This window comes from Solanum tuberosum, unplaced genomic scaffold, assembly GCF_000226075.1.
Source record: "Solanum tuberosum cultivar DM 1-3 516 R44 unplaced genomic scaffold, SolTub_3.0 scf00052, whole genome shotgun sequence".
Taxonomy (NCBI): Eukaryota; Viridiplantae; Streptophyta; class Magnoliopsida; order Solanales; family Solanaceae; genus Solanum; species Solanum tuberosum.
The window spans coordinates 251,760-264,549 of record NW_006238977.1 but is presented as its reverse complement, the minus strand read 5'-3'; the positions used below and the strand labels follow the sequence as shown (position 1 = coordinate 264,549).

The 12,790-nt window shown below is 34.3% G+C and overlaps 1 pseudogene; it reads left to right on the top strand.

The window, feature by feature from the left end:
- Nucleotides 1–12,042: 12,042 nt before the first annotated feature.
- On the top strand, nt 12,043–12,528 carry LOC102591094 (ribulose bisphosphate carboxylase/oxygenase activase 2, chloroplastic-like; annotated as a pseudogene).
- The last annotated feature ends 262 nt before the right edge of the window (nt 12,529–12,790 follow it).

Below are 12,790 nucleotides of genomic sequence, written 5' to 3'. Positions count from 1 at the left end.
GGCTAACTAGTGATAAAATATCTGAAAAGGCTAAAATTTACCAGACAAATCAAAGAAAGCCTATTATCATATCCTAAACAAAGCAACACTTTTTATTTCGCTTCAATAACATGCAGGGCAAGTTCTAGACTAAGATGCAAAACATGGAATAAACAAAATCTCACCACACATGGCACAAGTATCAATCAAGATGGATCAATTCCACTTCTAAGAGAGACAAGATCATAACAAACTACAAAATAAAATAAGTTATATACAAAGTCACAACCATGAGCTTAGATGTCAAAAAGTCTGCAATTTTTTTTTTATCAAGCATTCACAAGAAAGTACTTCTCAAAATTAGGCCCAAATAGTAAGTATCACATAACTCAAAAGGATCTTTTCGTTTCTCTCCAAAAAAAATAAAGATTAAAACAAAAATAAAATTTATTCCTAAACAATAAAAGACACTCGGTTCAAAGGGACTATCCTCAAGGAAAAAGAACCGAAAACAAAAGCCAAGGAACCCATCCTAATAAAAAAAACTCAATAAAGTAGTAAAAACTAGGAATTTTATTCCTCCACCCCACACTTAAAAAGATGCAATGTCCCCAAAGCATTAGATAAAATTTAAAACAAGGGTTAGGAAAACTCCCTGAGGCCTTTTGGCCTAGCTAGTAGCATGTTTCTCTTTATTCCTCCTTGCATCAAGGGTCGTCACCCCACACTTAAGCTCAAACATGCTCCTTTCCTTTAATTTTTTATTTTTTATTTTTTGGGTACTCAGACTTCCCCTAATCTGTAAAAACAAGAAAAGAAAAAAAAGTGATACTAATAATAAAATAAAATAAAATAAGAAGTACACTACTAATTGGGTTGCCTCTCAATAAGCGCTTAATTTAACGTCGCGGCACGACACCATCAATTTTACTATTTTTCCTTCCACTTTGAAGATATGAATAAGAAGTTACACTACTAATTGGGTTGCCTCCCAATAAGCGCTTAATTTAACGTCGCAGCACAACACCATCAATTTTACTTTTTTTCCTTCCACTTTGAAGATATGAATTGCACCCCCAATTTTGAATCAATTTTTCTATTACGCTCAAGAGGTGGTGGTATAAAAATAAAGGTCCCAAGCAATAGATATTGCATTATGCACTTCTTGGATCCTAAGTGAGGAATGTAATTTTCCGATCTTGGAACAATAAATTCAAGAATATAGATACATTGTTCCTCCTCCAAACACTCTTCTATAGGCTCAGATGGCTCGATTAATTTCTCATCATCTAAACATAATGTAGAAAAATGATTGGAATGAGGTCCAATGCGCCCTAACTTATGAATTGCATTATTTTTTACATCCTCATATTTACACATACTAGAGTTTTTAAAAATAATATTATCTACTTCATTACATAACTCTCATGCACTATTCTCAACAGTGACAATATCAATAACAGTATGATCAAGCAATTGGCCCTCAACTTTTAGCTCTTCAAGTTGACTTATAAGTATGTTTTATTCCTCACACATATTATTACTAAATTTTTTGGGTGTCATATGATTTAATCTTTTCACTCAACTGAAAATTTACTTTCTCGAGACTCCAATAATAGGTATCTTCATCAATCATGCACTTAAATATTAATTTATAGCACAGTATCAATAAATCTTCCATGTCCCCATACAACTCATCTAGTTGATAAAAAAAACATAACTTATACGAACCTTTAAAATTAGAAGGGCAAGAATTGCATGAACACTTATGACTACATATTTCTTCAGATGACATCTCAAGAAGAGTAAAATAAATATGATAATAATAATAAAAATAATAATTTAAAACTAATCCTAAGAAACAAAAAAGGACTACAAGTCAAAATAAATACTAAAGACAATTTCTAAGCCATACTCCTCGGCAGCGGCTCCATTATTTGATAACGTTCAAATATACTTCTTGAAAAGAAATATAAACGATCGTATGCAATATATTTACCCAACTATGAGTCGGGGTCGATCCCACTGAGAATATGGAAGAATATTCTCAATAGCAAATATTTAACTCGATAGTCGTTATATAAAAATGGGGGGATTTAAATTGAAATAAAATAAAAACAATAAAAAGATAACTTTGAACTAAGTATTTATTTATATTTAGATTATTAAAAGTAATTAGAAATGTGTTCCCCATAAGCTCATAACGCGGTAATCCTAATAACAGTAATCCTTTTCTAGTGTATTACATGCAAAGTGATAAGTTAGGTATCTCCAAATCCTTGATCCGGCATCTAAAGAATTTCACCCCGCACCTTGATCCGGCTACGTGTGTATAATTACTAACCCTTACCTTTACCTCATATTAGACATCATAATCGATGTTTGGCTTAGTTATTACCTCGCACCAATCGACACTAGCCTATTAGATAGTATCACACTAAATCTATGTTGATAATTCTTTTCTTATTAACTACCTCCTTGGTCCGGCAAGTAGCAACAAGGCGAGTTCTAACACGTGCACTCGTTAAAAAGACTTTTAAACAAAAGAATTACCAATGCATGCAAAAACACAATCAAAATTTATTAAAATAAATATGCTTGATTTAATCATAAAAAGTTAAGAACAATAGCTAAACTATCTTTTATTAATCACGAATACAAATAAATAATAAAGGAGAAGAAAGAATAAACCACAATTCTCCGGCCTCCACGGCGGCTCTTCCAAAGTTCCTAAGCTAGAAGAAAATTTATATTCTGTCTTGTATCTTGGTTCTTGGCCTCCTCTAAGAATAACTTTTCATGCCCTATTTATAGATATAGAAACCCTAAATAAAATAATTGAGTCCAAACAAATTAGGAAATCAAAATCCGAAAAGACCCTTTTTTTTCGCCGCGTGAACAGTGTTGCCGCCTCAATATATTTTTGTACCATTCACTTACTGCCACGTGGCAGCAGCAAGCAGCAAATTTGAATTTCCTCAATTGCAGCCGCCTTTTTCCATATATAAAAATATATTATTTTATTTACTTTAATCCATTAAACTGTCTGTTTGATTTCCTTTTTCAACTTTCCATCTTTAATTCGTTTTAGCTCCAAACTTCTTCATTTTTTCATCAATATAATCCTACAAATAAAATACACAATTTAGCACAATTCATAAAATTTATGCTCAGAAAGGATAAATATAAATACTATATGTGAGGCAAATAATGATTAAAAATATGTATTTTGACCTCACATCATCAAACACGTGTAAATGCTCACTAATTTTTTCCCTTCATTTGCATAGTATTGTTTTCTTTCATTAATTTCTAAGTTTATAAATGTTTTACATAATTTATCTCTATAAAATTATACAATTTTTCTTTTTAATGGTTCTCATTCTTTATCTGATATTATGAGAAATTTGTCATTCAAATTATGAGCTATTTATGTTTTTTTTGAGGTTTTAAGGCAATATTTCTTTAGTTATTGCACTTTAATTGTCTGTAATTGCCATTTGTTCTTCTCGGCAATTTTCTATAATTTTTCTGATATGTTTATTCAATATTCATGTTTGAATTGAGATACTAAGGTGCAATCTTATGAGATGCATTACAAATTATGTGTTCTGCCTTTAAATTGTATATTGCTTGGTTAACTTAATTTAAAAATTGGGGTTCGATAGTATGTTTGAACGAACTAAAACACTTTTTCATTTCTTTTCCCTACAAATTTTGTACAACATACTCTCCTGTTAATTATGAAGATTCTGGGTCAGTAATGAATTTTTTTGGCTTCTGTTGCTGAGTATAAGCGTTAATACAGTCGGAAGTATATGGTTGAACATGAAAATGTTTATATATTCCTTTTATCTTTTCAGTAGTTTAAAATACTTATTTGTTAGAGTTTGAACTTCCAAGATATTAAAAGTGTTTACACTGTTATTGAATATCCACGACCACTTTCTCAAACTTTTTTTGCGTTATTTACTTTAGTAATTCCTCACTTAAACATTTGATATTTACATGATTTTTCTAGTGTGGAGTGATTATTATCATAAGAACAACAAATCTGAAGGGATGGATCATTTTTAAATGGAGCAAAACAGGGCAATGTGAGACTCAAAACCTTTCTCTTATTCTTTGTTGTAGGATATGATATGTTTAAAATCATTCGGACGTCAATCACTGCAACTATAGAAAAAGAGAAACATTGTATATTTCATGTATTTTAAAAAACATAGACAAGGAGAGTGAGAGAAGGAGATATGTGCCAGGGAACAATGAAATTACTGCAGTCTCAGTGTTCCAAAATGATATGCGCTTGAGGGTCACGCCTCGGTGAACATATATTTTCTATATTTATTCATATTTACTCTAGACTGGAAATCACTTCATGTACTTAAATAATGATTGCATTGGTATTAATCCATAAAGTGTAGTCATCAAGAAAGTGAGTACTAGATATCTATGGAAAACATAAAAGAAAAAAACTCATTCGTTTTTCTGTTACATGCTTACAGATGGGAAAATCAAGACTAGGGATTAAGATATAAAGGACGGTTGTGAATTAGTTATATTTACTAAAAGCCACAAAATAAGTATCTTTTTGTGTTCATTATGGTTGTGTTGACACATTATAGGACTTAATTCAGAGAGCTAATATACCTCTGAAGAAAAGATTGGAAACTACATATAAGATGTAGAATCTCTTAGTAGTGTGAGATCTTTCGAGAAAAACCTTACCCCCATTTCTACCAAGTAAACCCATTAAGAAGTCATAGTATACTTCCTATCATTTTCATTAGCTTATTGTTATTAGGGAATATTAGCGATAACTAACATAGATCATGTGAGATACATGGAATTCGGTGTCATATAACCCCACACTGAAAGAAGGCGTTCTTACTTGCCGAAGGTAGAACTAATTATATTTAGCTTCTAAGTGGATCCACTAGCTAACTCCTATGTTTGGCACGTAGTTATGGGATAGGGAGATTGCTACTAGAAACCCAACCTGTTGCATTAGCAGAGGAGCTTCCATCTCATGAGTTTACTATAGATGACCCAACCTATTGCATTATCAGAGGGGCGTTTTCCTCATTGTCCATATCCACTCGGTACTAAGCATTATTTCCCAATTATACATAATTAGTATGGAATTGTATTTACATGTGTGAAGGAATACTTTATCCTTCGTTCAACACAACTCCCTAAAATAGCTCATAGATTCATTTAAGTGAGAACCACCTTTCACCTTAGAATCAACATTAGTATGTGAGAATAACTATCACACCAATATCATGTGTTCACATGAGAATGGACTTTCAATCAACACAATAGGATCAACATGGTTATGTACAGTTCATGCATAATAATGTGTAAAGGTGAATATGAGAACTATATTTTCAATTAACACCATTGATACATCATAATCATGTTTATGCATGGAGTGTATGTGTGTAATTGTTCTTGCAATGACACAATCTATAACAACATTATCATCCTAGACACTTCATTCATAATTAAGTGTAAGGGTAAGGGAAGAATGGCCTTTCAACAATACCACAATATACATAATATTCATGTGACACACAATCTTGGCAACATGCACAAACCTTCACAATATGCCCTTCAAGGGTTATGTATCAACTAATCCCAACATATAGCAATAGCATAATAGATAACAGAATACCATGATCCGACAACTCATCAATACATTAATCACATCATGATTGGCAATTTATTCTTCAAGTATTGATCAACTTGCACTTAATATCATGATCAAGTCAATTCATGTTTAGAAACATTACCCTAAACCAATTCGAGTCTAGGTGATCTAATCTAAGGCATTACATTGAGAATTCATCATTCTAGGAGGATCACATTTAAACCCTCAATTTGCCTCTTTCGTGACATAACCCTAGAATCTTAGGTTAATCAAGTATACATGTAGAATTATACTACCATCAAGTAACTACATCATAATTAAACACCTCCACCTTTCAAGTGGATCAACATCTCTAACACAAGTTTACTACAACAAGTACTTAGGTCAAACTTCCCCTTTCGAAGCTATGATCACAAATCCTCAATTCACCAATAATTCACCATAATTAGTCATAGATGATGAGCCAAGTCAACAATCTAAATCAATCTACGCATAAATCCGTCAACATTCATTCATAATCAACAAACCCACTTCATAAGGCATAATTTAGGAATTTAGAGAAATCATGGGTTCATAGAGTATTTTCATCTTAAATCATCAATTAAACATCAATATAATCATAGTTTATCATTTGAAAATGTTTGATGCAAGAACCCATGAGGTTGAGTAAAACTCACGATTTTGTGTAACTTGAAGACCTATTCGAAATTGACTATAGGGTGTAAACTAACCTTAGATGAATAATCACCATACCTTATACTTGAAGAATCCCACGAATATCTACCCAAAATCCCACGAATATCTACCCACGAATACTTGGTCTTCAATGGAGTTCTTAGAAAGAAGATATTTTGGGAGAGATGGTTTTTATTAGGGGAAAAGTAAATAATAAAATCTAAAATACCAATTAAATGTTTTAATACTCTTAAAATACCTTCATAACCCTAAATTAACCGTCCAAGTACGTAAAACAATTGATAAGCAATTTACCATATGACCCTTGTTTTGGCCGAACCCAAGACAGATTGCACAGGCATGGTTCACGGACCCAATCCATGGACAGTAGATGGGTCCACGGACCGCCCTGGCTGTCTGTGGTTCATGGCTGGGGCTTGGTCTTCAAGGCTTCAGCAAGGTTCGACCTACGGAAGCCATCCACAAACCGTGGATGGACCTACGGGTCGTGATCCCCATCCGTAGGTCACCACTTTTTAGTGACTCCAAACTTTCTTTGTGGTCTTGGGGGCTAGCCTTAGGGTCCTCCTCACGGACCCCTAGGGTGGTCCATGGGGAGTCGTACCTTGAATTTTGACCCCTAAACTCCTCAACCATGAGTCGGGACAACATCAAACACCATCAAACCTCACACCGAACTCAAACGCACACGCGTTAGGCTTTAGTTTCACTAGTTCATTCATAATCAACAAACCCACTTCAGAAGGCACAATTTAGTAATTTAGAGAAATCATGGGTTCATAGAGTATTTTCATCTTAAATCATCAATTAAACATCAATATAATCATAGTTTATCATTTGAAAATGTTTGATGCAAGAATCCATGAAGTTGAGTAAAACTCACGGTTTTGTGTAACTTGAAAACCTATTCGAAATTGACTATAGGGTGAAAACTAACCTTAGATGAAGAATCACCATAACTTATACTTGAAGAATCCCACGAAAATCTACCCAAAAGCCTTCATCTTCAACCCTAGGTCTTCTTCTCCTCTTGGTCTTCAATGGAGTTCTTAGAAAGAAGATATTTTGGGAGAGATGGTTTTTATTTGGGGAAAAGTAAATAATAAAATCTAAAATACCAATTAAATGTTTTAATACTCTTAAAATACCTTCATAACCCTAAATTAACCATCCAAGCACGTAAAACAGTTGATAAGCAATTTACCATATGACCCTTGCTTTGGCCGAACCCAAGACAGATTGCACAGGCATGGTTCACGGACCCAATCCATGGACAGTAGATGGGTCCACGGACCGTCCTGGCTGTCTGTGGTTCATGTCTGGGGCTTGGTCTTCAAGGCTTCAGCAAGGTTCGACCTACGGAAGCCATCCACGAACCGTGGATGGACCTACGGGTCGTGATCCCCATCCGTAGGTCACCACTTTTTAGTGACTCCAAACTTTTTTTGTGATCTTGGGGGTTAGCCTTGGGGTCCTCCTCAAGGACCCCTAGGGTGGTCCATGGGGAGTCGTACCTTGAATTTTGACCCCTAAACTCCTCAACCATGAGTCGGGACCACATCAAACACCATCAAACCTCACACCAAATTCAAACGCACACGCGTTAGGCTCTAGTTTCACTATTTCATTTTAAGAGTCATTACATTATCCCCCACCTAAGAACATTCGTCCTCGAAAGGCACTTTAAACACATCAGGGGTAACGACTCAAGACTAGCACCTCACAATCATGAATCAAACATCAATAAAAAAGCACACAACTAGGACCAAACATCAACTCCATAATTAACAGGAGAGTATGTTGTACAACATTAGTATGTGAAAATAACTATCACACCAAGATCATGTGTTCTCATGAGAATGGACTTTCAATAAACACAATAAGATCAACATGGTTATGTACATTTCATGCATAATAATGTGTAAAGGTGCATATGAGAACTATACTTTCAATTAACACCATTGATACATCATAATCATGTTTATGCATAGAGTGTGTGTGTAATTGTTCTTGCAATGACATAAACAACAACATTATCATCCTAGACACTTCATTCATAATTAAGTGTAAGGGTAACAGAAGAATTGACTTTCAACAATACCACAAAATACTCAATATTCATGTGACCTTCAACTTCCAAGTAAATCATGAGTTCACACCCAATCTTGTTGACATGCACAGACCTTCACAATATTCCTTTCAAGGGTGATGGATCAACTCATCCCAACATATAGCAATAGCACTATTGATAAGGGAATACCATGATCTGACAACTCATCAATACATTAATCACATCATGATTGGCACTTTATGCTTAAAGTATTCATCAACATGCACATAATATTATCATCAAGTCAATTCATGTTTAGAAGAATTACCCTAAACCAATTCGAGTCTAGGTGATCTAATCTAAGGCATTACATTGAGAATTCATCGTTCTAGGAGGATCACATTTAAACCCTCAATTTGCCTCTTGCGTGACATAACCCTAGAATCTTAGGATAAATCAATAATACATGTAGAATTATACAAATATCAAGTAACTACATCATAACTAAACACCTCTACCGTTCAAGTGGATCAACATCTCTAACACAAGTTTACTACAACAAGTACTTAGGTCAAACTTCCCCTTTCAAGGCTATGATCACTAATCCTCAATTCACCAACAATTCACCATAATTAGTCATAGATGATGATACAAGTCAACAATCTAAATCAATCTAGGTATAAATCCATCAACATTCATTCATAATCAACAAACCCACTTCATAAGGCACAATTTTAGGGAATTTAGAGAAAATCCAAGGGTTCATAGAGTATTTTCATCTTAAATCATCAATTAAACATCAATATAATCATAGTTTATCATTTGAAAACGTTTGATGCAAGAACCCATGAGGTTGAGTAAAACTCACGGTTTTGTGTAACTTGAAAACCTATTTGAAATTGACTCTAGGGTGAAAACTAACCTTAGATGAAGAATCACCATACCTTATATTTGAAGAATCTCAAGAAAATCTACCCAAAAGCCTTCATCTTCAAGCCCTAGGTCTTCTTCTCCTCTTGCTCTTCAATGGAGTTCTTAGAGAGAAGATATTTTGGGAGAGAGGGTTTTTATATGGGGAAAAGTAAATAATGAAATCTAAAATACTAATTAAATGTTTTAATACTCTTAAAATACCTTAATAACCCTAAATTAACCGTCCAAGCACATAAAACAATTGATAAACAATTTACCATATGACCCTTGCTTTGGCCGAACCCAAGACAGATTGAACATGCATGGTTCACAGACCCAATCCACGGATAGTAGATGGGTCCACGGACAGTCCTGGCTATCTGTGCTTCATGGCTGGGGGTTGTTCTTCAAGGCTTCAGCAAGGTTCGACCTACGGAAGCCATCCACGAACCGTTGATGGACCTACGGGGCGTGAACCCCATCCGTAGGTCACCACATTTTGGTGACTCCAAACTTTCTTTGGGGTCTTGGGGGTTAGCCTTAGGGTCCTCCTCAAGGACCCCTAGGGTGGTCTATTGGGAGTTGTACCTTGATGTTTGACCCCTAAACCCCTTAACCATGACTCAGGACAACATCAAACGCCAACAAACCTCACATCGAACTCAAACGCACACGCGTTAGGCTCTAGTTTAACGAGTTCATTTTTAGGTTCGTTACAATGAAACATCAGCTTTCCCTGTTAGGCCTCATTTTACTTTAAATTAAAATTCATTCACTAACTTCTAAATTTTTTAAAAGTATTGTTTCAATATGTTGATAAAGTTCTTCAAATATGTCGATTCTGTATTTTCAAGTTATTCAATATATATTGTGTCATTCATTTTCAGATGCTGAAGGAATATTTAGATTCAACTCAGACTAATATTTACCCTTATATAAAAGTGAGCAAGAGAAGGACGAATACTAGAATCAATAATTGTAGAAAAATCAAAGAGATGCCAGACACCAACTTTGCCAACTGGGAAGAGCTTTATCTAGCTTCTTCAAGTAGTGGCTCCACTTAGGACTATCACTTGGGATATGGTATTTGTACTTGAATACTCCACTGTCTCTCAGGTTACTTCTGCTCCTTCATGTTACTATTAAAAACATAGATAATACACCAACCCCATTTGCAGATCAATTTCTGAATCTAATACTATTCATCATCTAACACAATCAACACTGACTTATTGATCAATTGTAAATTAGCTTCTGATTTTCTTGTCTACTGTATCATTCTGTAACAAATAAATTTTTTATCTTTTTGGAAGACTGTGTTATGGTCATATTTCTATGTCATTTTGAGTTGTCCAAATACCTTCTAAATTACTCGATCTATCATCTCCACTACACCAACCCCATTTATAGATCAATTTCTGAATCTAATACTATTCATCATCTAACACAATCAACACTGACTTATTGATCAATTGTAAATTAGCTTCTGATTTTCTTGTCTACTGTATCATTCTGTAACAAATAAATTTTTTATCTTTTTGGAAGACTGTGTTATGGTCATATTTCTATGTCATTTTTGAGTTGTCCAAGTACCTTCTAAATTACTCGATCTATCATCTCCACTATCCTCTCTTTATTATAAATTTCTCTATGTGCACACATGTACCATCATATATATCCTTTTTTTAGAATAGTTTTTCCGTGCTTATTATATTAGACATAACAAATATTTATTTAATCGAAATTCTTTTAAAAAGTGATCTGAATTTTAGGCTTCAAGTGATTTATTGTTACATTACATGCGTACATTTTGATATTTTCTTGGAAAGAAATCAGGGTGGTCGTTCTTTTGTTTTACCAGCAACTAATGTGCTATTTATTTTGTGAGCTCTCCAATATTTAACATATTCGGTATTTAACCTCTAGATAAAGTCTCAATAAGTGATACTAAGATAGGTTCTTGATTTTCTTTTTGGTTGGTCCTTATATAATGCTGAAAATGTTGAGGCGGCTATATCAATCGGGAGACAATTATGCGTTCGTATTTTTTCCAAGTGGATCTTATGTCTATTAAAATTATTATTGATCTGCCTCTAAGAACCAAAGGGGGGCATTCCATTAAAAGAGTCCATTTTCCATGTTTAACTTAATCATGATGTTATTCTTTTTTCCTCTGTTTTGTTAAGGCATGGTATATTGGTATGATGGTTGAATCTTTGAATGACTCATCCGATTATCTCTTTTTGGATTCGACTTTCATTATCTTCACTCTTAATTCCCTTTCTCATGTAAACAGGGGAGAGAGGGAGCAGGGTAGAAGGATCAAGAGAAATGATTATGACGAGGCTGGACTCAAAGGGGTAAGTAGACTGTAGAAATTAGTTCGTTATGCTAGATTGTGTAATTATCATACAGTGCGGTTAAATGGTACAAGAAAATTGATGTACCAAGTTTGAGTTGATCTAGCTAAGAAGTTTAAGAAATTTAGAGAGCATAGGTAGTAAAATTTGCATACATGCACAAGAAACTATTACTTGGTTTGTACCAGCTGTGCACATAATTTTTGAAGATCTGTATTTGCCCTTCCCTAAAGTTTCACATTTATGCTTTCTACACTCACATCAATCATACCATCTTCACTAAGTTTATGCAATTTTAGCTTTATATTTTTTCATTTGCTATTTTGTATCTTTTTTCTTATTTCTTTGTTGATATCCTTCGGCAACAAACGACTATCCAAAGCATACACCACATGGAAAAACCAACACCACATGAAAATATAAAATGTTGGGCCGGTGCTGGAGAGTGTATTTTTAGAAGTGACAACGTGTCTGAGGAAGCTATCATAAATATCATATATTGCTTCCATGGACATTCTATTGGTACAAACACTCGAGAATTCAAAATGAAATTTCTTTTGTTGATTACTGATGTGTATTAGTTTGATGTGGTAACAAATTTCTTCGGTGCTCTGAGAGCACGAATATATGATGATGAAGTGACGAAATGGGTTTTCGGCACTGGAATTGAAGCCATTGAGGAAAAACTTTGCAACTCTAGAGTGGGACCCCCAAGTTTTGACCAGCAAAAATTACCCTTGAGAAGCTCTTTGGGTATGGTAACATGCTTGTTCAAGAGCTACAGAATGTTATGAGAGTCCAGTTGGCTGAAACCTATCTTAAAAGAGGCAACTCTTGAAAATGCTAGTGTGGCTGCCATCAACATTGGAAATTACTAAGAACCTTCACCAATCTAAAGTCTAAACATGAGGTTGGGACCTTTTTTTCTCAAAAGCTTTAATAATAAAATTGAAATTTACAGAAAAAAATTCTCTATTTTTTTTCATTATTGTGTGGATGCAGGGGCGTGACATGATAATCATCATGTTGCTTGAAGTCTCTAGTGATTCAACTTCAAGGGGTGATGTATTTCATTTCTACAACTTTTTCGAGGCAATTTGTAAGGGTAGCTATAGAAGGTGACAGAACTGTTAAATATTG